Source organism: Drosophila navojoa, chromosome 3 (genome assembly GCF_054131105.1).
Source record: "Drosophila navojoa isolate 15081-1374.11 chromosome 3, UAZ_NAV_1.0, whole genome shotgun sequence".
NCBI classification, from domain to species: Eukaryota; Metazoa; Arthropoda; class Insecta; order Diptera; family Drosophilidae; genus Drosophila; species Drosophila navojoa.
The window spans coordinates 8,878,929-8,891,672 of record NC_142891.1 but is presented as its reverse complement, the minus strand read 5'-3'; the positions used below and the strand labels follow the sequence as shown (position 1 = coordinate 8,891,672).

Genomic DNA, 12,744 nt, shown 5'->3' with positions numbered 1-12,744 from the left:
TAATCGTTGATATTTTTAATCGTTTGCGTGCGTGTGTGCGAATATGAATATGAAGCCTTTATGAAGTAAGTAAATACTGCCAAATATGAAAGGGAAAGGGATTTATTGTTATGCTGTGGCAGCTAAGTAATCTGAGCAAAAAATATTCTGCATGGGACTGCAGCTTCGTACACTCAATCAATGAGTGGTAACTAAGCAGTGCATGCAATTACATAGAATATAGCATGCATTGTGAGTCCAAAGTTTTGTAGTGATTTGGATTGAGTGAAATACGTTTGCGGCGAACTCGTGTTTCGCAGCGCTTTCTTTCATTATGTTCTCTTGGTTTGAGTGTTCACAAAGTGATAATTTAGCAGCTTCACAAAGAGACCTTTGTGGATTGTAAGAGTAATGACTAAGCAGAAGTGTGAGCACCGCTCTTTCGCCTCAAGCTGTAATACCCTTTGCAAGTGTACATATACACCATTGTGTGTGTGTGCGTGTGTGTGCTAGCTACGAAGCACTCGACGCAAAGGAGAAACGGAGAATTTGGTGCATTTAAAAGCAATCATAAAATCTCTTTACGCTCATTCTCTGATAAGCAAGCGCTGGACACATGCAATTTCGTTTCGAGCAGGTCGCCCCTAAGAATTTGCAATAACCTCGAGAACAATGCCTGGAGAGTTTTGCGTCAGCATCAGAGGGCAGACAACAGACGTGTTTGCCTGAATAGAAAGTTGAGCTGAGACGGCTGCTGGGGTAGGGGACTGAGAGGCGCAGCAGGTGATTGGATGCTCTACTCAATCTGTTGCTTAACCAGCTGGTGAAGACAACAACAAAGGCGCCCAGCAACAACAAAATGGCTGTCAGCAGCAGCTGCTGCTGTTGCTGTTGCTGTTGCTGGTATTGTCATAATCTCTCGAACGCTCAAAATCGATTTGTTAAATTTGATTGATTATTTGCAAATCGTTGTTAAACATAAGAAAAACTCAGCGGCAGCGGGTTAAAATTTCATAAGTGGCGGCCAAATAAAGACGCAAATTGATTGACACACACACACACACACACATACAGGCGCATATTAAGTATGGCGGCTGAAAGCGAGCGCAAATAAAGCGAAAAAGAGAAGAAAAATCAGCCGAAAAGCTCGCAGACTTTTGGCCATGAACGTCCAGTTGGCTTTGTTGTTGGCCATTTATGCTTGCCATTGTTGTTGTTGTTGTTGTATTTTTATTACTGCCACGCTCGACTGACCGCTCGGCCCGTTGATTACAATTCGCTTCCGGCAGTCATTAATTTTTATTTAGCACATTTCGCAGCGGCAGCTAAAGAAAAAACGAAAACCAAAGAAAATGCGCCATTGCTGAGGTAAGAAAAACTGTAGGCCAGAAGGAAATGGCTGCCGAATATGAATAAATTATACCAGTGTTTGTATGTGTGCGTGCGTGTGAATGTTGTGTATGTGTGTGTGTGTGTGTGAGCGCCACACAGCGGAAACGGAAAGTGTGTTAATTTCCGACAGCAAAATATTAACGCCCGTGATGGACGTGCACCTGCAATTGATTTCAATGGATGATCGTAACAAAGAAATGCGCGTTGAATATGACAGCAAATAATGAAACACACACATATACACACATATTGATTGTATATTAAAAGCAAAAAATGTTGGTAAAAAATAATTGCTCACAGCAAACTGAAACTTAATATATTAAAATCAATCACATAGTGGCTTTGAGTATAGTATTTATTACTCTAGGACAAGAAAAAAACAGGTTTTAAAATATTTATATATATTTTTCCAAAAGTTTTTTAATTAAGAGCAACAAAGAAATGCGTTAAATATGACAGCAAATAATAAAAGAGCGTGCAGTGAAAATTGTATAGTGAACATATATTATTTAAAAAAAAAAAAAAATGTGTCGGTAGAAAATTATTTAATTAAATCACACAGCAACTGAAATTTAATATGTAGTATATATTTTAGAGTGTACTTTGTATTTACTATAAATATAAGCAAATATTAAAAAAAATACTTAAAAAAATAGTTTTTTATATATGTATATTTAACATTACGTATTTGTATAGTACTTATTATTATTTTTTAAATTTTAAATTAAATATTTTTTGAGTTATTAAACATTTTTATATAAATGCTTAATTCAGATAAATTGATTTTAAATATTATAAATATAATTTTTATATTATAATCGAGCATTACTAACTTATTTATTTAATATTTTTACAAACTCTTTTAAAGTAAATAATCTCAATTAAAACCGTACTTAATGATAGTGAATAATATTTAAAAAAATTTATAATTTTCACATTATTAAAAAAACAAGCTACGTATCAGCTAAATTTTACTAAAAAGCTTTTCTTTTCAATACCTGATTGAAAATCATCGGAAAACTAATTTACTTTAACAAAATATATTGTAATTTTGTTTTTTTTAAATAATAACAGATCTCCAATTAGTTTTTTAATTAATTTTAATTAATTAATTAAAAAATTGCAATCTCAATATTCGATTAAATTAATATATGTACTACCGATATTTAAGCCATATGCAGAAACTACGGTAACTTCAGTGCCAATGGGCGTAACGAATGCAACTTGAATGCATTTTACATGTTGCATGTTAAGTGCGCAGCGAACAAAAGATAAATAAAAGTGCGGGCAGGGCGTAAAGTAACAGGGGCGTGTCGGTCATGCTGTAGGCCGCAGCAAAAACAGCAGAAAAGCAAAGAAAAGAACAGACTACGAAAAAACGAAAAACAAGAAAGAGCAAAAATGAGAGACATATGCAAATGAAGCTCAACGTTGAACATGGACATGTGAAGGTAAAGAGTGGAGTTGTTGTTGCTGTTGTTGTTGTAGTTGTTGTGGGAGCCTTTGTTATTGTAATTACAATACGGATGCGATGCGCGATGTTTAATTTGTTGTTTTTGTTTTGACTACGGTCGAAAATGAAGAACTTATATCTTAAATATGATTGTAGAGCCGTTATATGGATATAGAAATAAAATATTAAAATTTTAAATAACGATACAAAAATATAAAAAAATTTCTAATGTAATCGCCATATATACTATAATAATAATATTAAAAATAATAATTAATAATAATATTGATACTTATCATTAATAATAATAATAATAAAAAAAAAAAATAATAATAATAATATTAATAATAATAATAATAAAAATAATAATTATAATATTGATAATAATAATTATTTATATCAATAATAATAGTAATTTTTTCTAATTATTTTTTTAATTAACTTAATTATTTGACTTATTCATCAATTTAATTTAAATACATCGAGTACATTGCTCAAAAGATTCATACTATTGTTTTAGAGGAAATGTTGAATAGAAAAATATTTGTTAGTATATTACCTATTTGATTATGTGTATTTATATATATTTAAATTTTATTCAAAGCACATATTTTTATTGTATCCATGATAATTATTAGACATGTGAACAATATTGTCTAAAAAAAACTCTCAGAATTCGCTAGCCCACTCATACCCCGTCTCTCAATATATCAATTCGAATTATCTGTAATGATTAGTTCAGTCACCAGGTAAATGCACACACACACACGTGTTAATTTATACCTAATTGAATGCATCAATTGCCAAGAGCACGCATGTAATTTCTTTTTATTTTTTTTATTTTTGCTACATAAATTGACTTGTTTTCAGTTTTGTTTGCCTTAATTAGTTATTCACTCACCTCTCATTCCCTTCCTTTCTCTTTCTCAAGTCTCATTCACGACCTCTAATTGTGTATAACAATTATACAACAACAATAACAATAACAACAACAGGTGGCACACTCGAGACTGCAAACAATAGTCTCGGCTTGCCTCTGCTATGGCCATGTGCTGGATATGAAGGCTTTCTCCCTCTTCTCTCTCTCTCTCTCTCTTTCTCGCTCTCTCTCTCTCGCTCCTCCCCTCCATTACATTTAACGACAAATACACACACACACACACGCACACGGTTCAGGCCGCTGTTTCCGTTTCCGCTCCGTAAATGTTTCATTTGCTTTTTGGACTGGGCATTGAGTGAGCGGTGGAAGGGGAGAAGGCCGTCAGGAGGGGGCAACGGCTTGTCACTCAGTAAATGTGCCGCGTGTGTGGCCAATGTTAATGCCCCACACGCTTGTCCATATGCCACTTACTTGACTGCCCAACTGCCATCTGACTTTCTCTCTCTGTGCGTGTGTGTGTGTGTGTGCGTGAGCCATGTGTTAGCTTTCGAGACAAAATGGCTTAAGTAGTCACTTTTTGTGCTTATGGTTGGACTTTGGTTTAATTAATTACAAGATTAATGCGACTGTAGTATGTGTGCGGGCGTCTGGCAACTGCTGCCCCGAAACATTTGGACGTATGCTCTGTGGAGGGGGCGAGGGGGGAAGGGGGGGTCTCTAGAAGTGCTGCTACAATATTGGTTGCCATGCATACAACGGACTCTACATTGAAAATAATTACGTTCACACACACACACACACACACACCGCACGAATTTGTCACTAACGAATTGTGGTCGAAAACGTTTTCAATAATTGGGAAGATAAATTGTAATTCGATTGTTAGCAAAAGAGATGAACTCCATTTGAATTTATTGAATTTGATCTCTGCAGGGCTAATGCATATTTATCTTGTAACTTAGATGGGAGGATATTGATGAGGAATTGAGAATTGAGATATGAGGATATGTCTTATATTTTATCCATAGATGTAAGATATGATTATATTTATCCACTATATATAAGCATATTAGTCTTGAATCAAAAATTTATTACTTTATTTATATTTGGATAAGGGATATTTTGCTTATAATAGGAGGACAATATTAATGAGGAATTTAAGACATAAAAATAAAACATTTATTATATTTGATTCGCATATATCAAAAATATTATTTAAATTTATCTATTATTTGTTATGCACATATACATATATATATATATATATATATATATATATATATATATATATATATATATATATATATATATATATATAATATATTTATTTATTTATTATATTTAATCTGCTCGCAAAAAGGATATTCGTAAATTAAATGGCGGGATGATAGGAGGAATTAAAGGAATTTAAACATGAATATTTATTATATTTTGTATCTATTATATTTTTCGCATATTTAAAAGATATTTATCTTGAAGCAGTCGTTTGTTACATTATTTATCTATTTAGCTATTAATCTATCCATCTATTCATATTTAGTTATATTTTTTATTTATATATTACCATTCGATCAGCAAGAAAAAGGGATATTTAAGCATTTAATTATTTATTTATTATTTTTTTAAATTTAATTTATTTAGTATTTAATTCTTTATTCATTTATTTATCTATTATTATTTATTTATTAATTTATTTATTAATTTATTTATTATTCATTCATTTTTATTTATTTATTTATTTATTTTTGAATAAATTAATTAATTTGTTCATTTATTTATTCATTTATTCATTTATTTCTTCATTTATTTATTTATTCATTTATTATTTTATTCATTTATTAATTTATTCATTTATTTATTTATATATGTATTTATTTATTCATTTATTCATTGATTTATGTATTTATTTATTTATTAATTTAATTTATTCATTTATTTATTAATTTAATTTATTCATTTATTTATTCATTTATTCATTTATTTATTTATTTATTTATTTACTTCTTTATTTATTGATTGATTTATTTATTATATATTTGGTTACCATTAAAAAGGATATTTATCTTATTACTTATTCTTATGATCTACGATTTTTCTTTGTACTAGTTAATTTCTCCACATATTCAATTTACTTTAGTCTATATATGTATATTCTATATAACTTATTTACTTTACGCTATCTATTCTGTATATAAATATATAAATTATATATATTCAACTTTTTCTTAATTATCATTTTTTCATGGCTGCTCTCTCGTCTCTCTCATCTCATTTGTATTTTCGTATTTTGGCTTTCAACTCACGTTGATCGCATATTTTTACTGCCAGCATCAGGTTTATTTGCATATTTCAGATGCAGTTGCTCTCTCCTTCGAAAATCCGATTTATTATACAATTTATTTATGGCTATATTTGGGAGCTTTTCAAAAGCAAATGTTATTTCATCACAAAATTGTTATTTGTCTGTATAAATATAAATAAAAATATATATTTTTTATGTATAAAAATATATTTTTATATGAATCTCTTTTTTTTTCTGCATCACATGTCAACATTTTAATTAATGCTTCAACGCTCAATTTTATTGCGGTTTTTTTTTTTTTTTTTTTTGCGTGCGGCATGTTAACAACAATACCTGCACGACACCGCCCCGCCCCCGCCCACGCCCTCGCACAACCACTTGACAACTGCCAACACTCATTAGCTCAGCGGGAGGTTTCTCCATTTTTTCGGTGATTGATGTATCACAATGGAGGCAGAGGCAGAAGCAGAAGCAGCGGCAGCGGCAGCGGCAGCGGCCACAGAAGCAGCTTTCATATGCAAAGAGAATGCTTTAAATTTCATGTACATGAGCAACTTTTGACATGTTATCAGAACGTGCAGCTATATATGTTAGCTATATAGCATGTGCTCTATTTTGCATTCAAATGGCATGCCATAGCAGAGTCTCTTGTTCCGACACCCATCTCCCTTCTCTCTCCCTCTCTTTCTCGCTTTCTTTTTCACAATCGAGAGGCTTTGGTGTTTTTCGTTTATCTTCTTCGTTTTTTCCACTTTCGATATGTAATCCTTTGATTGATGCGCCCAGCATCAAGGCACACACACACACACCGATACACACCTCTATGTATATAAACGCTGTGCGTGCGTTGTTCGTCCTTGTGCGTGTTACCGCCCAAAATCAACGCCTATGCAAATTTGCAAGGCTTTTGCGAGTGCTAACGGGCGGCGGGTGTTAGACATATGATGACAAAGAAGATTTTAGCATTTTTGCTTTTTGATTAGCCCCGGACAGTAAGAGCAGCAGCAATCGAAGAAGCATCGAAGAGATAGCAGGAGGCAGAAGCAAAACCAAAGACTGCTGTGCTGCCTCCCTCCTTCTGCTTTTAGGCCGACCCCGAGGAGCAAGTGAAATATCAGCTTACATTTGGTTTAGTTGAGGTAACCGTAACCGTAAACAGTAGCTCAAAGCAAAGCATTTGATTAGCCAGACACAAACACACAACAGACACTCACACACATACACAAACACAAATGCACAACTAGCAGCAGCTGCAGCAGCAGCACTACACCTTAGCCCAAAGGCAGTTGCCTGAAACAAAGCTGTCAATTTGCTTGCTATTCTAGCCAAAGTCTGGACTTGGATGCGTGAAAACAACTTTGCTGCAACCAGAAAATGTTGTTGCTATTGTTGTTGTTGCTGTTGCCTCAGCCAGTCCCACAATTGTGGTAACTGAGCTAGCCCTGGCCCAGAAATGCTTTCCCGCCAGCCTGCGCTCTGCCTGCTTCTGTCAGTCTACTCTACTATTGCTTCAGTTTATTCATAAAGTGCTTAACTAATTGACTTCAATTTGGTTAAAAATGTGAATGAGCTGACAGAGAAGTGCTGAAATTGCCAAGTGAAACTATGGGAAACTCTCTTTATTCAATAAAGAAAAGGGCGAAAGAGGATCTAAATCAAGTTGATTAATCATAAACTTTGCTTAGAAGAGCTGATGGAGTATATTCATAGAGGGCTTACACAATATTTATGAATATAAGTAATAGATAAATTAATCATAAATGATAAAAAAACAAAGAACTGCGATCTTATACCAATTTTATGGCTACTCAAAATGAAATAAAGTATTAATTCTACTTCCACTTTTTTTTTACAGATATTTTTCTACCTCTCGGATATATAAAATCCAATAGCTGTTCAATCATTTTCAAAGGTGAGTAATTTTATAAAATTCCATTTCAATTGTTCCATTAAAATCAGGGAAACTGAGAAATTAGAACACAATTTTGTTGGGGAATGAAAAGTAAAAGGTAGAATAGGCGTGGCAGACCCCATATTGTATGTATACTTGATCAGGGTGATAAGCTAGTCGTATTAGATAATTTTACTTGAATTATTAATAACTGAACCTCAAATTTAATATGCATAAAGAAGAATGGATTGAAATGAAATGGAATAAATTGGATTGGATTAGAATGAATTGGAATATGAACTTTTTCTTAGTTGCCCTTCGAAGAAAGGGATCTCAAATTTACTGTGTATAAATAGAAGCGTAGCATTGGATTGCATTGGAATGAATTGCATGAGAATGCATTTGATTGGAATGAGCTGGAATATGAAATTATCCCTTGTCACCACCATTTAAAGTTGGAGACCTGAAATGAGATTGAATAAGAATATGAACTCTTCCCTAGATTTCCAAGAGATTTCACTCTTGTTTAATTTTATTATTTCAAGCATCTGCCATTTTATTTTTATTACTTTAGTAATATATCTTCATATATTCATTGATCTATTGTATTTTTGGTTTAATCTGTTTTATCTCCAATAGTATAAATATAAGAAAGTATAAATTAAGGGATAAGTTATTATTACTAGCATTTTTGCGTATAATATCATATAATATTATAATTATTAGCAACCAAGCTTTTGAAGATTGAAGGAACTGCGGAGTTTTCTATTTAGTGAATCAATATGTATGAATCAATATTATTGAATCAATATGTATTAGGCAGTACTCCTGCAGCATAAATTAATTGTTTAAAGTTGCCAATTCAACTAGAAAATTCGGCTGAAGCTTGAGCTTCAAAGCCACAAAAGTCAACAGTCAAAATGCTTACAAAATGAGCGCAGTCAACCTTCAAATCACTTTTTGACAAATGAGCAATATATATGTAGGTACATATATATGCATATATGTAAAACCAATATGTATATAGTACATGAAAACCACCGAGGTGAGCCATGGAAGAAACCGCGAGGCAGCAATTGATGTCAATTAACTAATTATGCCATAGAATGGAAATGCAAATAAACAAAAATGTTAACAGCAAGCAGCAGCAGGAGAAGCAGCAGCAGCAGCAGGAGAAGCAGCAGCAGCAGCAGGAGCAGCAGGAGGCGGATATATGCAATGAGAATTGCTGTAAATTGAAATGCCTTAAATGGGTTAAGTGTGCTTAGCCTTGTGTGCCGAAATATGGCTTATTGTCTGAGCCTACACACCGAATGGAATGCGTTAGTACAGGGCAATTGTGCCGGCCTCATGTAAGGGATTTAATAATGCAAATTACGCTAAAAGCGGCTCTAAACTTGGCCAATGAGCCGCGCGGCAATTTGTGTGCGCGCCTTTTCCATGGCCACAGGCCACAATTCGATGCGTTTTGCCTATAATTGAGAGCTGGTTGACTGACTGCCCGACAGGTGAGGTGAAAAGAGGGTTGAGGAGAGTGCAGGAGGCGGTCATCAGCTGCTGCTGCTGCTAGGGGGCTGTTGGGGCTGCTGCCACTGGTGGTTCGTGCAGCTTAAACTTTGCACTTTACCCATAATATTATTGAAGGATTAAAGTTGAAACTTTTAAGTGCAAAAACACTTTGAATTCAATTGAACTGTGTGCTGCACATTGCCCGGTCAGATCGCTCGACCGACCTCCTCCCTCCTCCCTCCTCCTGCTCTTCTAGCCCCTTTTTCAATCAGTTAGGTGTGTGGCACCTGTAAAGCGCATTTTGAGTCAAGTGGACTAAAAAGTTTTTTTGTTGCGGTTATTGTGGGCATAAAAAGCCAGCTACAAAGTTTCCTGCCACTCACAATCGCAATACAGTTGCACTGTTTATCGGGCAGGTGGAAAGGGAGGGGCAGGGAAGAGCTGCCAGAGGGTGGAGTTGCCAGTAAATGCGATCACAATCAGGCGAGGGCAGGGCAACGCTAGAGGGGCAGCTAGCATTTTATGTATAATTTCAGACAGAGTCTGAAGCAAGCTAAAAGACTAAAGATAGGAGCTATAAATGCTGGAGATAGCTAATAGGAAATACAGGAATATCTGCAAAAGCAATGCTTTAAAAATATATATAATTGACTATAAGTTTTTTCTCATAATAATTATAGTAGATTAAAATTGTTTCTTAAGTTGAGTAGAAGCTATGAAAAGGAAAATCCGTGGCATATATTGTAATCATACTTCTTAGTTTTGGGTGGATAACAAAAATAAATAAAAGAAGCCTATTGAATCTATACTTGAATATGATTCTCAAAGCATATTGCTCATAAAAAAGGGAATTTTTTATTTTAAGAAATAGCTATAGCAGGTGATAATACTTCTCATGGCAACACCAAATTATTTATTCAAAATAATTATTATTAATATTTATATACATTTGTGGAATAAATTTAAAATAAAATTAAAAATAAAAATAATTATTATTAATATTCATATACTTTTGTGGAATAAATTTAAAAAACTTTTAAGGTCACAAAAATAAATACAGGCGCCCTAAAAAATGCCTTGCCTTCAGAAAACAATTTGATAAAAATGTTTATGTCTCATCTATGAAGTTCTGATATTTATCAAAAGACGAATAAAAAGCTAAATGAAATATTTAAATACAAATTTAATTAAAAGTGAGCATAAAAATATCAAAAAGGCAAAATTCACTTTTATTATATAGATTAAATACCAATTGAAAAGGAAACTTTAAATAGCAAAAGGCACAAAAAAAAGCAGAGAAAAAGAGGAGCAGAGAAGGAAGAAAAATGTTGAGCATTCCTAAAAGAAGGGACAACAATATGCTTAAAATGAAGTAAGCATTTTAGACATTAAACAGATAATGATAGGCAAATAGAAGAGAAATAAGTATGATATCAAAAGCGCATGAAAATGGGAGGAAATGAAAATGGAAAGCAAAGAAAAATCCAGAGAGGGATGTGAACAAAAAGAAGAAAATAACTTTGAGCAACAGCTTCGCACAATGGGCACTCCCATTGACAAGTGGCCTTTGGATGAAGTGAGGCTAGCCGAGGCCTGCCTGATGATGATGATGATAACGAAGAACTAAGCATGTCCTTCGACTACACACACACACACACAAGCTATCATGTAAGAAGGATGAAAAGTGGGCGTAGCTGGTCATTTCTCTCGTTTAACACGCTTACAACGATTTAGTGTGGAATTTTATTTTATTTTCTATTTCCTTTTTTTTTTCATTTTATTCATGTTCTTTTCTTTCGTTTTGCCTGGCTTTGCTTTATTTCTTTAACTTGTGCGCTTTTCCGCGCGCCGCTCTCACTTGACTGCATCCTTCTGCTTCCTGCTGAAGTGATAATCCTGACTTATGCTGCGCGTATAATTTGCTAAACTGTTGCCCAAACTCATCATCAGCATCTACCTATCGCCATCCCGCTCGCACAGCTTAAAGCTGTCCCAATGTTGTTAGCCATTTAATTCGGTTTATTTCGTTGCGCTTGTCAGCAGGCGCACGCCGAACTAAATTCATTAAGCTAGCAGAGAAATACAATATCTAAATATCGTATATATGTGTATGCATTTGCATGTAATACGATATAGACACGCATTTCGCTACTCGAATCGTCAGCCGTTCGAATTCCGCAAATAGTTTTGCATGCCGCAAGCAAATACAAAAAGCACGTGGCCCACAATTCGACCTCTTTCCAACTCCTACTCCAACTCTTCCCTCGCACTCTGTCTCTGTCTCACTCTCGGGCCAGGCTTATGCAATGCATTCAAGGCGAATCGTTGCTCACGTTTTTGTGAATTGATTTGCTGGCTTTTTGGCTGCAGGTTTCCAAGCACCCAAGCACTTGGCCCTCACCTGACACACCCACAGGGCCCTCTCTCTCTCTCTCTCTCTCTCTCTCCCATTCCCGCCCACAGTCGGCGTGTACTCCACATTTATAATGAATAATTTCCGCACGACTTGTATTCAATGGCCAAAATGGTTTGCCGGTTCAACGTTTCCCTAATGGCCATTATTATTATTAGGATTATTATGATCACGATTACAACACTGGCTGCGGCGGCGGCGCGCCTTTCAGACTGAACAGCGAGTCGACCCATTATACATATGTATGTATATATATCTAGCTCCGTCCACCCGCTGCTGTTGCGCGAGCTTTTCAATAGTTTTCCATTTCTTTTGGCTTTACTTGAATAATTCGATGTGCACCTAAAATTTGCCTAACGTTCGATGATTTATTGCGTTTTTAATTGGCAGACGAAGGGCGCAGGATAGCGAGCTTTGGGCTAGTAGGTTAATTAATTAGTGTAACAAGCGAGACACAGATATTTGGTTAGTTATTTTAGCTGCGTTGCTTTCAAAACAAGGTCGAAACTTAAATTAAGGAAAGGTCGTAGAATAAAGAAGGTGAATATGAATATATGGAAAGCTGTCTGGGTATGAGAGTAAGAATCTTTTTAGTTCATTAAGCAAGAGCTTAGACAATTGAAAAGTCGTATAAATAAAGGAAAATAATTTAGAAAGTGGAGCGGTTTCTTTTAGTTGCTTAAGCAAAAGCCTAAGAAAAGGCGAAGCAGATGTATTTGGTACCTATTTATAAAGTTGACAAAAATGCCAAATGAAAAGCTGTTATACTAGAATTTTATAAAATATTTGTCATGATTTTTTGCTTGATTTATTCATGATCTTATGCTATAAAGCTTATAGAAAGAGAGCAATCTCTAAGCAAAAGAGTTTTAAAGCTCATTAAATCAAGCTTTAATCATCAAGTAGGCATCATTATTAAGCATAA

General features: G+C 34.3%; 1 long non-coding RNA gene across 1 annotated transcript; it reads right to left on the bottom strand.

Moving 5' to 3' along the window:
* Positions 1-11,147: 11,147 nt before the first annotated feature.
* LOC149091689 (uncharacterized) lies at positions 11,148-12,497 on the bottom strand. The gene is made up of 2 exons (XR_016196483.1): positions 11,868-12,497; positions 11,148-11,834 (listed from the first exon to the last, which is right to left on the bottom strand). It is a non-coding gene; the product is annotated as an uncharacterized LOC149091689 (long non-coding RNA).
* Between the last annotated feature and the right edge of the window lie 247 nt (positions 12,498-12,744).